Source organism: Melospiza georgiana, chromosome 17 (genome assembly GCF_028018845.1).
Source record: "Melospiza georgiana isolate bMelGeo1 chromosome 17, bMelGeo1.pri, whole genome shotgun sequence".
Taxonomy (NCBI): domain Eukaryota; kingdom Metazoa; phylum Chordata; class Aves; order Passeriformes; family Passerellidae; genus Melospiza; species Melospiza georgiana.
The window spans coordinates 14,273,655-14,286,560 of NC_080446.1; the positions used below are offsets into that span (position 1 = coordinate 14,273,655).

Genomic DNA, 12,906 nt, shown 5'->3' on the forward strand with positions numbered 1-12,906 from the left:
GAAGAATTCAAAAAAAGACTGGATGTGGCACTTGCTGCCATGATCTAGTTGAACAGTTAGAACATCGGCTGGACTTGATGATCTTACAGGTCTCTTCCAGTCTTGAACTTCTGTGATTCTGCGTGATTCTGTGATTCTGTGAAACCCCCCCACACAAACACAGCTGTGCCACGGTGGGCTCGAGGGGAGGGCAGCAGCCAGGCAGGAGGAGCTGCTGAGCTCCTGGGAGTGGGGACACACCCAGTGTGTCCCCTGTGTGTCACTGCCGGAGCCCCAGGCACTCCAGCACCTCCACACCGAGGTGTTTGGAGGGGGCATTTCCCCAGGTGCCACAGGAGCCTGGGAAGCTGCTGAGCCTTTGGCACCAGGACAGGAAGGTGTGAGACACCTGGCCAGGCACTGCCCTGGCCCTGGCCCAGCTCCTGAGGATGGGCAGCACCCAGGACCCCATTCTCTGGAGTCCCTCAGCATGTCCAGCCCCCAGCACTGCCTGTCCTGCCCTCCATCCCAGCAGGGCGGGGGGCAAGGTGCCAGAGGTGTCCTCACGTCCCCCCTGTGCCACAGGAGGGGATGCCCAGCTCGTTTCCACTCGTGTCCCATCACTGCCCATGACCTCAGCTGGCTCCTGTCCCTCCTGGGGCCAGCCAGCCCTGCCTCCAGCCCCAGGCTCTGCCTGGCAGCCGTGTGCCAGCTGACAGCTCCCTCCCATCCTGGGGAGCTCAGGGCTGTTCTGTCAGATGTCCCCAGGGGCTGCCACCCCAGAGAGCTGCTGTGTCTGCCTCCTCTCTGCTCCACCTCTCCCCACACCAGGGAAGACAGGCTGTGACAGTGGCAGTAATGCCACCCTAGGTGGCTCCCTAAAGGACCCCAGTCCTTGCTCCTCCCGAAGCTCTCTCCACTGAGCCCCCTCTCCTCGGCACAGCTGGCAGGGGATGCAGCCAGACCTGGCTCAGGGCAGTGCTGCCAAAAAACCGGGGTGGGAAACTGCAGGAGAAAGATCTCCAAACCTGAAAGTGGGAATTTCTGCAGGGAGGGAGCGCTGGGGGTCCTGGGGGAGGGGACAGTGACCCCCAGCATGGCAGGGAGCCACAGGTCAGTGTTCCTGAGCTGGGAGAGCAGAGCTGGCAGCAGGGCTGGAACTGCTCCTGGGGCTGGAAGTGTTCCTGGGCTGGAAGTGTTCCGAGGGCTGGAAAGGTTCCTGGGCTGGAAGGGCTCCTCAGGCTGGGAGGGCTCCTGGGGCTGGAACTGCTCCTGGGCTGGAAGGGCTCCTGGGGCTGGAAGTGTTCCGAGGGCTGGAAAGGTTCCTGGGCTGGAAGTGTTCCTGGGCTGGAAGTGTTCCTGGGCTGGAAGGGCTCCTGGGGCTGGAAAGGTTCCTGGGGCTGGAAGGGCTCCTCAGGCTGGGAGGGCTCCTGGGCTGGAAGGGCTCCTGGGCTGGAAATGTTCCTGGGGCTGGAAGGGCTCCTCAGGCTGGAAATGTTCCTGGGGCTGGAAGGGCTCCTGAGGCTGGAAAGGTTCCTGGGGCTGGAGGAGCTCCTGGGCTGGAAGGGCTCCTCAGGCTGGAAGTGTTAATGGGGCTGGAAGGGCTCCTGGGCTGGAAGGGCTCCTGGGCTGGAAAGGTTCCTGGGGCTGGAAAGGTTCCTGGGGCAGGAGGAGCTCCTGGGGCTGGAAGTGCTCCTGGGGCTGGAAGGGCTCCTGGGCTGGAAGTGTTTCTGGGGCTGGAAAGGTTCCTGGGGCTGGAAGGGCTCCTGGGGCTGGAAGTGTTCCTGGGGCTGGAAGGGCTCCTCAGGCTGGAAGGGCTCCTCAGGCTGGAAATGTTCCTGGGGCTGGAAGGGCTCCTGGGGCTGGAAAGGTTCCTGGGGCTGGAGGAGCTCCTGGGCTGGAAGGGCTCCTGGGCTGGAAGGGCTCCTGGGCTGGAAGGGCTCCTCAGGCTGGAAGTGTTCCTGGGCTGGAAGTGTTCCTGGGGCTGGAAAGGTTCCTGGGGCTGGAAGGGCTCCTGGGGCTGGAAGTGTTCCTGGGCTGGAAGGGCTCCTGGGGCTGGAAAGGTTCCTGGGGCTGGAAGGGCTCCTGGGCTGGAAGTGTTCCTGGGCTGGGAGGGCTCCTCGTCCCCCCTGCTGGAGGATCCTTGTCTGCCTCGGGGGAAGCCCAGCAGGCAGAGAGGCTCCTGCTGTCCTCTGAGCAGCCAAGGTCGTTTCTGGAGCCGGTGCAGATGCCAGCTGCCACGTGGCCCGTGCCCGCAGGAGTGGGGGTAATTAGCTGGAAAGATGGTCAGGCAGCATGGGAAATGGGAAATGGGAAATGGGAAACGGGAAATGGGAAATAATGGGAAATGAGAAATGGGAAATAATGGGAAATGGGAAACAGGAAACAGGAAATGGGAAATGGGCAAGGTGAGGAGGCAATGGCGGAGCCGTGCCTGGACCGGCGGCTTTCTGCTCCAGAGATGCCTCTCTGTGCCCAGGCCTTCCCCCCAGGCTGTGGGGAAGTGTGGGCACAGCTGACATGTGGCTGGGGGCTGGCACTGGGTGCCCAAAGCAACCTGCATGTCCCCACAGCACCCTGTGTGCCTCCACAGCCTGGCCAGCCTCCCTGGCCAGCTGGGTTTGTTCCAGCTCGGTGCCCTCAGTGCTGGAGGAGGGAAGAGCTGAACTGACCCAAGTGGGAACATGGAACAGCCACGCTGTGGGAGGAACAGGCAGCCATGGCAGTGCCCTCTGTAGTACCAGTGCCCCACGGCCATGGCAGTGCCCTGCAGCAATGGCAGCATCCCTCAGCAAGTACAGTGCCCATGGTGATGGCAGTGTCCCTCAGTGATGGCAGTGTCCCTTGGCAGTGGCAGTGTCCCTTGGCCGTGGCAGAAGTGGCAGAGCTGCTCCCTGGCATGGCGCCACCTCCTCCCTGGCTGTGCCCAGTGGTTCCTGCCTTGCTGCTCTCCAGCTCTGGAGCTGTGCTGCTCTGGGGGCTGGAGCTGGTGCAGGGCTGGCTGTGCCCTGCCCCCTCTCCTGGTTACATTTCTGTCGGGTTCAAGGGGAACCTGCTCCAGGGCACTGGCACTGGGGCTGTGTGTACCCTGGAGGTGACTCAGAGCCCAGGGCGGTGTCCCCAGGCTGGGCACACCAGGTGCTCTGTGCTGCCTGACTGGACTCCTGCAAAATCCCAGCCTGGGCTGTCGGTGCTCCAGGGCTGCTGTCAGAGATCCTGGGCATGGTGATCCTGGAGCTCTGCTCCATGGCTGGCTGGGGGCTGCTGCCCCTCTGCTGTGTGCCCCTCACTGCCCAGATGTGCTGCCCCTCTGCCCTGTGCCTCTCACTGCCCAGATGTGCTGCCCCTCTGCTGGGTGCCCCTCACTGCCCAGATGTGCTGCCACTCTGCCCTGTGCCTCTCACTGCCCAGATGTGCTGCCCCTCTGCTGTGTGCCCCTCACTGCCCAGATGTGCTGCCCCTCTGCCCTGTGCCCCTCACTGCCCTCATGGTGCTGGGCATGGCCCAGGGCATTTCTCCAGGCAGTGATGTCCAAGCCTGAGCACTGCCATAGCCCCTGTTCCCATCCCTGGGACATGGAGGCTCCTGGGCTGCTCCATCTCCTTGCCCTCATGTGTGGGACCAAGGGCCATGAGCCAGGACTTTGGGAGAGCCAGGCACACTCCCTGGCTCTTGTCTTGGCTCTCTGGCATCTCTTTGGCACAGCCTTGCCCCTCCATGCCCCATGATGTCCAGCTGCAGGCAGAGGGGGTGCTCACTGGCCATGCTGGGGAAGGGCTTGGTGCTGATGCTGTGCGCTGCTGGGACCTGCAGCGTGTGGGGGCATTCACAGTGTGTGGGGACAGCCTGGTGCCACAGTCCCCAGAGTGCCCACTGTCCCCAGAGTGCCCACTGAGATCAGTCTGCTTGTGGTTATCAGTCTGGGAAACCTCCTGGAGAATGCTTTGGGGTCTCCTGGGGTGTCCAGGGCACTGGGGTGAACTGGTTTGTTAAGGAAACCAAGTGGGACGGTGAGCTGCTGGGGCCAGCTGAGTGTCAGAGCTGCCAGGGAATGGTTTGGGAGGCTCTGGCTGCTGTTCAGGGATGGGGAACAGGAATTCCAGCTGTTGGAGATGCCTGAATCCTGAAAGAAAAGGCAGCAGAGTGTGGGAAGATGGGCCCTGGGCTGTGCTGGGAGGGTGTGGAGGTGTCCTGGTGGTGGCCTCATCCGGGCAGAGAGGGTGGCACAGCGCTCTGTGCCTTGTGATGGGCTCCAGTGACAGCTGTGGAGAGGCTGGCAGGGACAGGGTCCCAGAGGGGATGTTGGGGTGCTGGAGCTGTGATGTCCTGCTCTGACAGTCTGACCCTCCTCAGGTGGGCTCACCTTGGCTCCTCTGCTCTCCCCCAGCAGGGATGGGACCACCCCAGAGCTCTGCCTGGGGGAGCAGCCCCTGCTTTGGGTGGGGCTGGGTCTGCTCAGCCCCTCCTGCAGATCGGGCAATTGGGAGTTCTTCTGTCTTACAAATTCAATTTACTTTTCTCTGACCCAAATGTCTTTCCCACCTTGCCAAGGAAGCATCTGATCAGCAGCAATTAGCAAAGCAAGCTGCAGTGCCTCGGGGAACACTCGGCAGATGTTCGGGAGCTCTGCGGGGGCAGGGGCAGGCCCTGGCAGGGCAGGGGAGGCAGCACTGGCACCTGGGCACCTCTCCACAGGCACAGCCTCTGCAGCCAGGGCAGGGGATGAGCCTGGGAAGGGTCCAGGAGCAGCTGAGGGAGCTGGGAAGGGGCTCAGCCTGGAGAAAAGGAGGCTCAGGGGGCCCTTCTGGCCCTGCACAGCTCCTGCCAGGAGGGGACAGCTGCTGCAGGGAACAGGGACAGGAGGAGAGGGAACAGCCTCAAGCTGCACCTGGGGAGGTTTAGATTCAATAATATGGAAAATTTCTTCATGGAAAGAATGCTCAGGCACTGGCACAGCTGCCCAGGGCAGTGCTGGAGTCACCATCCCTGGGAAATGTTCAGAAAAGGTGGCTGTGGCACCTGGGGCCATGGGTTAGTGGTGGCCTTGGCAGTGCTGGGTTAAGGGCTGGATTCAATGATCTTAGAGGGATTTTCCAACCTTTATTTTTCTGTGATTCCAAGCCCCCACGGCTGCCCGGGTTTTTCCTGTGGTTAGATCTCAGCTCACCTTGCCTTGCTGCTGCTCACCAGTGCATCCAGGGAGAAGCTGGACTCGGGCACTGCCTTCCCATCCATCATCAGTGATTCTCTTTTCATTTGCTTTTTGGGCTTCACCTTTTTAATCCAGCTGTCTCCTGCCTTACAAATGTTCTTCCCTCAATTACTTACACCAGGCTGCAGGGCCGGTTCCATCCATCTCTGGCTGAGCTGGCAGAGCACAGGAGGGGCCACCCCAGCCCCTGTCCCCTCCTCCCCAGCCTGCACTGGTGTCCAGCTGTCCTGCCCTGGCAGGGGGGGCCTTCCCTGTGCTCTGAGCACTGAGCCCATCCCGGGGGGCTCCTGCAGGGGGTGGGAGCAGGCAGCTCCCCTCCTCCTTCCCGGGGATGCAGGGGGACCCTTCCCCTTCCTGTCCCCCAGTGCTGCTGTGGGGATTCTCTCTACAGGCACACGGGGAAGGTGCCTGCCTCTCCCAGAGAGCGAGCTGGAGAGCAGGCAGCTCCTTCCTGCCCTGTGGAGCAGCTTCTGTCCCATCCCATCCCATCCCATCCCATCCCATCCCATCCCATCCCATCCCATCCCATCCCATCCCATCCCATCCCATCCCATCCCATCCCATCCCATCCCATCCCATCCCATCCCATCCCATCCCTGGGAGGTCCCCAGGAGAGGATGGCTCAGGGGGAGGAGCAGAGCCCTGCCATGTGCACTGCGCCTCCCAGCTCCAGAGAGGCACTTCCAGAGAAGGGATCCCGTGGCTGCTTGGGGCTGAGGTGCACTCGGGACTGGTCCCCTCATGGAAGGAGGGGCTGGAAGACACATCCCACTGGGCACCGTGCTGTCCTTCCCACTTGGGATTCCAGCTGCTGCCCTTTGGAGCGGTGCTCTGGGGGCTGTGCCCTGTCCTGCAGCCATGCAGAGCTGCTCAGCTGTGGCAGGACATGTGGCAGGACCCTCCCAGGTGCCAGGGCATGGCACAGCCATCTCTCCCTCTGCCAAATCCCAGACGAGGGACCAGCCCCACCATCCCTGCACCAAGACTGCTTCATCCCCTCCTAATGCTCTTATCTTCAAGGCTCCTCTCAGATTAAAGGCCCAGCAGCCAGTTCCCTCCCTGGATTTATTGCAATGCAGTTTTCTTCCCCTAATCTGATCCGGGTGTAAGCTGCTCTTTGGGAAGTGCATGGGGAGGACAGATGTGCCTGTGCCTGCTGCAGCAGCCAGGCTGGCAGAGAGCAGCAGGGAGGTGCCCTGCCCTTCTTGGTGCCATCTCTGGCTCTTCTCAAGCCTTGAACCCCATTTCTCCTCAAACTGCTGAGAGCAGCTCTGTGGAGCTCCAGGTTGGTTTGGGCCCCTCACAACCAGAAAGACCTTGAGGGGCTGGAGCGTGTCCAGAGAAGGGACCGGGGCTGGGGAAGGGCCTGGAGCACCAGGAGCAGCTGAGGGAGCTGGGAAGGGGCTCAGCCTGGAGAAAAGGAGGCTCAGGGGGGCCCTTCTGGCTCTGCACAGCTCCTGCCAGGAGGGGACAGCCAGGGGGGCTTCAGGCTGTGCTCCCAGGGAACAGGGACAGGAGGAGCGGAAATGGCTTCAAGCTGTGCCAGGGGAGGTTTAGCTTTGGGTATTAGGGAAAATTTCTTCATGGGAAGAGTGCTCAGGCACTGGCACAGCTGCCCAGGGCAGTGCTGGAGTCACCGTCCTTGGCAGTGCTCAAAAGGCGATTGGCACCTGGGGACAGGGGTGAACATGGTGGCAGTGCTGGCTGGGTGTGGTAATCCAGCAGGTCCTTCCCACCATAACAGCTCTGTGCCCTGAGCCCGGGCAGAGTCTGGGGCATACCCACAGCTCCCTGGGCTCACGTGTGCATTGTCCCTCCACAGCCCAAGGGTCACCGAGCTGCCACCACCCAGAGCCGGCACATGGGCCAGCAGCGTCCCCCTGCCCGCCGCGGATGACGGCAGCGTCCTGCAGCAGCTGTGCCACCCACGAGAGCTGTGCCACCTGCAGCAGCTGTGCCACCCAGGAGAGCTGTGCCACCCACGAGAGCCACGCCCAGCCCGTGAGTGCTCGGGGCAGGACTTTGGGGACACGGGGTGGCTCTGGGGGTTCCGTGGGTGAGGGGCACGAGGAGGCTGTGGATGCTGGGGTTGTGTCCTGTCTGAGGTGCTGCTCTCTGCCCAGTGTGGCAGCAGACACACTGCTGGCAGGGCAGGGGCACAGGGCTGTTAAGGGCACAGGGCTGAGCTGCTGTGAGGTGCTGGCAGTGCCCCAGCGTGGGGACAGAGGGTGGCTGGATGACACTGCTGTGGGCACTGCAGGGCACTGTTGCAGGTGTCCCTGGGGCAGGGAGGAGAGCCCAGAGAGAGCCCCGGACTTGACCCAGGTGGGGAGCAGACCCACAGCCCAGCATGGGCTCCCTGGGGCTCCCTGGGTCTGCCCTGGCCGTGCTTTGCCCTGGGCTCTGCCCCCTCAGCCTGGGCTGTGCCCCCCGAGCTCTGGGCTCGCTGTGGGCATGCTGGGCACGAGTAGGGTGCAGGGGCTCAGCACCATGACTGGCCAGGGAATGTGCCAGCCCAGGGGAAGCCTGTGTTCCCCCTCAGGAAAGGACAGGGCTCTGGGCTTGGGCAGAGCTGTGGCCGCTGCTGGTCCATGGGGAAGGGACGTGTTCTGAAAACACAGGCAGGGTGAACACACAGAGCAGACCTGCAGAGGAATAAATCCCATGGCTTTCCTGCATCAGGAAAGATTTCCCGGTGTGTTCCAGAAGGTAACACCAGCTCCATCAGCCCAGCCCACCCAAACACACAAAGAGTTTGGATCTGGCCTCCCAAGGAGACAAGATGGGCAGAAAACCCAGTGAGCACCCAAAGCGTGTCAGGGGATTGTCCTACACAGCCTGGCAGCAGCTGTGGGAGCCCAAGGGCTGGGAGTGCTGCAGGGGCTGCTGTGGGAGCCCTGTCCTGATCTGGGTGCCCTGTCCTGCTGTGGGAGTGTGACCATGTTCACAGGGGTCTCAGGTTGAGGGAAGAGACGAGGATCTGACTCCATGTTTGTGAAGGCTGATTTATCATTTTATGATATATATTACATTAAAACTATACTAAAAGAATAGAAGCAAGGATTTCATCAGAAGGCTGGCTAAGAATAGACTAGGAAGGAATGATAACAAAGGTTTGTGGCTCAGGCTCTCTGTCTGAGCCAGCTGGGCTGTGATTGACCATTAATAGAAACAACTAACATGAGACCAATCACAGATGCACCTGTTGCATTCCACAGCAGCAGATAATCATTGTTTACATTTTGTTCCTGAGGCCTCTCAGCTTCTCAGGAGGAAAAACCTTAAGGAAAGGATTTTTCATAAAAGATGTCTGCGACAGTGGGAGCCCTGTCCTGCTGTGAGTGCCCTGTCCTGCTGTGAGTGCCCTGTCCTGCAGTGCCACCAGGCAGAAGTAAAGCAGAGCTTCCCCAGAGAGCTCACTGAGTGTGGGGAGCCCAGGCACTCCCAGCCTGTACAGCGCTTCCTCCCTGCAGCTGCTGCTGTGAGTTGTGTCACACGATAATCCATGGGGGTTTTTGGCCAAGCTGATCTCTTTGCCCCTCTTTGGGCCAATCAAAGGGGTCTTTGCAGCCTTCTGGGCCGTTCTGGAAGAAGAGCTCTGCAGGCTGCATTCTGGACGGCTCTCCCAATATCAAGGCTCTGGCAGTGGTGCAGGGATGTGAAGGAGATTTGGGGATGAGGATGGAGGTCAGACACACACCCATGGGGTGGCTGCTGTGCTGGGGTGAGGATTCAGGCCCTGCCCAACCCAATCACAGCCTCTGTATGGCAGGGAAGCCTTCCTCAGCCCTCCTCCTCCTCCCAGCAGTGTCAGCTGGGCAGTGCCTGCTGAGGGCTGGGACACAGCCACACTCTGGGCAGCACCAGGGACAGGGACAAGGACGGGATGTCGGGTGGGTTTGGGGGTTCCCTGGGGGTGACATCAAGAGGCAGCATGAGACAAAACTTGCTTTTGGGATGTGGGAAGGAAGACCTGGAGCAAATGGTGCCAGTCCCCATGGGGCACAAAGGTGAAAGGTTCACAGGGCCGTGATGTCCTTAGAGTGGGAGAAACCTCTGGGAATGCCCCTGGGAATTGAGGGGTCCCCAGACCCCCTGGGTGGGACCCTAACACCACGGTGGGAGCAGCAGCAGCCCCAGTTCCCTGCCCCCAGCAGCCATCAGCTGCCTCCTTCCCTTCTCTGCAGCTGCTGGATTTCTCTCTGGGCTGTTTTTTCAATGTATGTGACACATGTTTGGTTCAAAGCGCTTAATTGCCTCTTGGGATGCATTTCATTTATTCATTAAGAGAGAAATTGGAGTTGTTGGGTTTGCTTTATTTTGCTATTTTTTTCCTTCTTTTTTTTTTTCCTTTCTCTATCCTGTAAGGAAACGATGATTGAAAAAACTCCACATATGCCTCCAGCATGTGTGTGCCCACCCTCTCTCCTCGGTGCCCCCCAGCCTCTCTCCTCAATTCCTTTCAGCCTCTCCTGTTGCTCCTGACCAGGAGTGGTGATCCGTCTGCAACCCCTCTGCAACCCCTCTCCAATCCCTCTCCACCTGGGATGAGAGGGTACAAGAGCCCTGGATGGCTTTGCTTGTGTTGCTCAAGGGTCAGGCCAGGGCTGTGTGCATGGGATATGCTCCTGCCCTGCCCGTGCCACTGGGACACCCCTGGGTGGGAATGGTGCCAGTTCCTGCTCTGGGGACTGGGAAAGGCCAGGATGGATGTTAAGGGTTGGTGCCTGTGGCCTGGGCCATGCCTTCAGAGCAGGGTCTGTGCAAGCAAAGTGCTGCAGATCCATCTCCTGGCTGAGGCCAAAGCAGGAGTCACACACCTGGGAGAAACCCCTGGGCACTTGGGAGAGGATAAATGGGAATTGTCTGGGATAGGCAGAGATCCAGACAGGCCATGGACTTGGGTTGTGTGGAGATCAAAGAGGAAACTGGACAGAGAGATGGCTGGAGAACAGAGGCAGGCAGGGATGGATGGATGGATGGATGGATGGATGGATGGATGGATGGATGGATGGATGGATGGATGGATGGATGGATGATGGATGGATGGATGGATGGATGGATGGATGGATGGATGGATGATGGATGGATGGATGGATGGATGATGGATGGATGGATGGATGGATGGATGGATGGATGGATGATGGATGGATGGATGGATGGATGGATGGATGATGGATGGATGGATGATGGATGGATGGATGATGGATGGATGGATGGATGGATGGATGGATGGATGATGGATGGATGGATGGATGGATGATGGATGGATGGATGGATGATGGATGGATGGATGGATGGATGGATGGATGGATGGATGGATGATGGATGGATGATGGATGGATGGATGGAAGGATGGATGGATGGATGGATGGATGGATGATGGATGGATGGATGGATGGAGGGATTTGTCCTAAAAAGCTGCCTGAATCCAGAAGGGTGTGGTGGTGGATGCTGGGGTAGGAAGATGGGGCAGAGCCAGACCCACAGGCTCCACTGAGGGCAGGTGGATCCTGACCCCACATATCCCTCAGGGCTTCATCCCAGAGGCTTTGGTGCCTGGAATCCTCCCCGGGACCCTGCCCCAGACATGGATCTGCTACCAGGGTTTGCTGTCCCTTGTTTTTACGGTGTGATGTTTTAGTCTTCCTCCTCCTCAGCTCTCATCAGCATGAACATTCCCACTAGGGTGGGTGGGCTGGGCCAAGCCTGCAGGAATTTTCTGTCCCTTGTGAGAGGTACCCCCCTCCCTCCCTGCATCCCCTTTGCTGGGTCCCAGTGCCCAGAGCAGGAAGAGCCATGGATTTTAGGGGCAGATCTCCTCCTGAGGGGCTCCCTGCATTTCCTGAATCTGGGCTCCACAGTGCTCCAGCCCTGGGCTGAGTCCCCTGGAAACTTGTTCCCTGGAAAGGAGGATGCTGTCCCTGGATTTCTCCGTTCACCAGTCCCTGAGGAGCACAAATCCAGTCTCTGTGTTCCTGGAGAGATGTGCAAACGTTTGGGTGGTTCCCAAACCCCTGGTAATGAGGGATCTCGTGCACCAGCAGATGTGGGGGTTGTTTCTCTGTGGGTTCTGGGAAGTGCCATGAGTCTGGGAGGGGAATGAGCTGCCAGGGGCTGGCAGTGTGGGCATGCATCAGCAGGCTGGGATTGGCAGTGGATGGCTTCCAGCATGGAATCACAGCTCTGGGAAGGGGCAGCCCTGCTCCTGGGGTTCAGCACCGACCCTGCCCTGCGCAGGTGAGCAGCTTGCCCAACAGCAGATGCTAAAATGGAACAGATCCCCCCAGCCCCAGTCCAGGTTCCCCCAGACCTGGATCCGTATCCCTGTGGCCCAGAGCCCCCACAGCACCAGACCTGTGCTCCCAGGGGTGCTCTGCCCTTCCCAAGCCCTTGTCCTGCTTCCCGCCAGCTGCCGCAGACCAGCGAGCCTTCTTCCCTCTGCCTTCTCCTCCTCCTCCTCCCACTCCCCAGGTCTGGAGGGAGAGCTCAGCTGGGGCTGTCTGTGCCAGAGACAAGCACAGGGAAATGGGAACGGCTGGTGCTGCTCCCGCCAGGCTGCCTGCCAGGGAAGCTTTGGCTTTATCTCCCGAGCCAGGCACCCTGGCAAGGGAACCAAGGCCTGCCTGGGGCAGGAGGAGGTGCTGGTGCTGCTCCAGACCCCTGGGCTGGCTCCAGAGGGGTTGTTTTCCTCCCGAGCAGCACTGCAGCAGTCACACAGAAGGATTTGCAATGCAGAGGAAACCTCCCACCCGCACGCGGCAGCGTGGGCAGCGAGCGGAGCCGGCAGCGGCTGCGCTCCCACGGGCTGGGCCCCACACCCTGCCCTGCCCGGGCACCCTGGGCCTGGCCTGCCTCTGGCACCCCTCCCTGCCAGGAGGGACCATGGGGACCCTCTGGGCACTGAGGACAGGGCTCTGCCCTGGCACCATGGAGGTGATGCTCTGCTCCCTCCTGCTTTGGGCTTCTGTCTCCTTCCAGCACTGCATTCCCTCTGCCCGCTGAGCAGGGACAGGGTGGCTGGCACAGCTGGCATGGCTGGCATCACTGAGTGCCTTTCTTGGTGTCCTGGGCATGGAGAGCACTATGGGGAGTGCAGGTGTAGGACAGGAAGTCTGGGCTCTGGGATCCAGCAGATCCGTGTGTGATCCATGGCTGGGTGTTTGGCAGGAGGAAGGGCCCCGAGGTGTCACAGGTCAGTCCCACATCCAAAGGCAGGACATGGCTCCTGGTGCCCTCAGGTCTTGCTGGGAGAGTGAGGGTGGCTGGTGGAGATTTGTTTTGCAGGGACTGGAGCGTCTGGTCCTCCGTGAACCAGGAATTCCACAGGACTGGTGGGAATTCCCACAGGCTGGGTGGGAGAGGGAGCCATCCCTGGCCTTGGGGATGTTGGTCATATCCTTTCCTGGGAAGGCCACCATGCTCTGCTCCTTGCAGAAGCTTCAGTGTCACCCGTGGGGAGAAGGACCGCCCTGCCAGGCCCAGAGGAGCTGTTTGTGCCCTCCTCAGTCCCTCCATGGGGCAGGGAAGGTTTGGGTGATCCCAAGGTCACTCCATTCCTGAGGCTGGGCTGAGGGACATCACAGCGCTTTGGGCTGCTGATCCTGGTGAAATGGGCTCTGGTGGCTCCCATTGCTTCCCCCTGAGCTGAGGGGGGTGTGGGGTGATCTGGAGGGAATGCCTTGGAATTTCTGGGCTCTGGGTGTCTTGATCCA

At 60.3% G+C, this 12,906-nt stretch overlaps 1 protein-coding gene across 5 annotated transcripts in view; it reads left to right on the plus strand.

The window, feature by feature from the left end:
• The window catches only part of DLGAP4 (DLG associated protein 4), a 174,005-nt gene that overhangs the window by 29,338 nt on the left and 131,761 nt on the right, over positions 1 to 12,906 (plus strand). For 4 of the 5 annotated variants that reach the window (XM_058036412.1, XM_058036414.1, XM_058036415.1 and 1 more), the window contains exon 1: positions 7,106 to 7,192. The exons of the other annotated variant lie outside the window; for it this stretch is intronic. The gene's annotated coding sequence lies outside the window, so the exon portion shown is untranslated. Of the gene's footprint in view, positions 1 to 7,105; positions 7,193 to 12,906 lie in introns of those variants that run through there. 5 annotated transcript variants of the gene reach the window in all.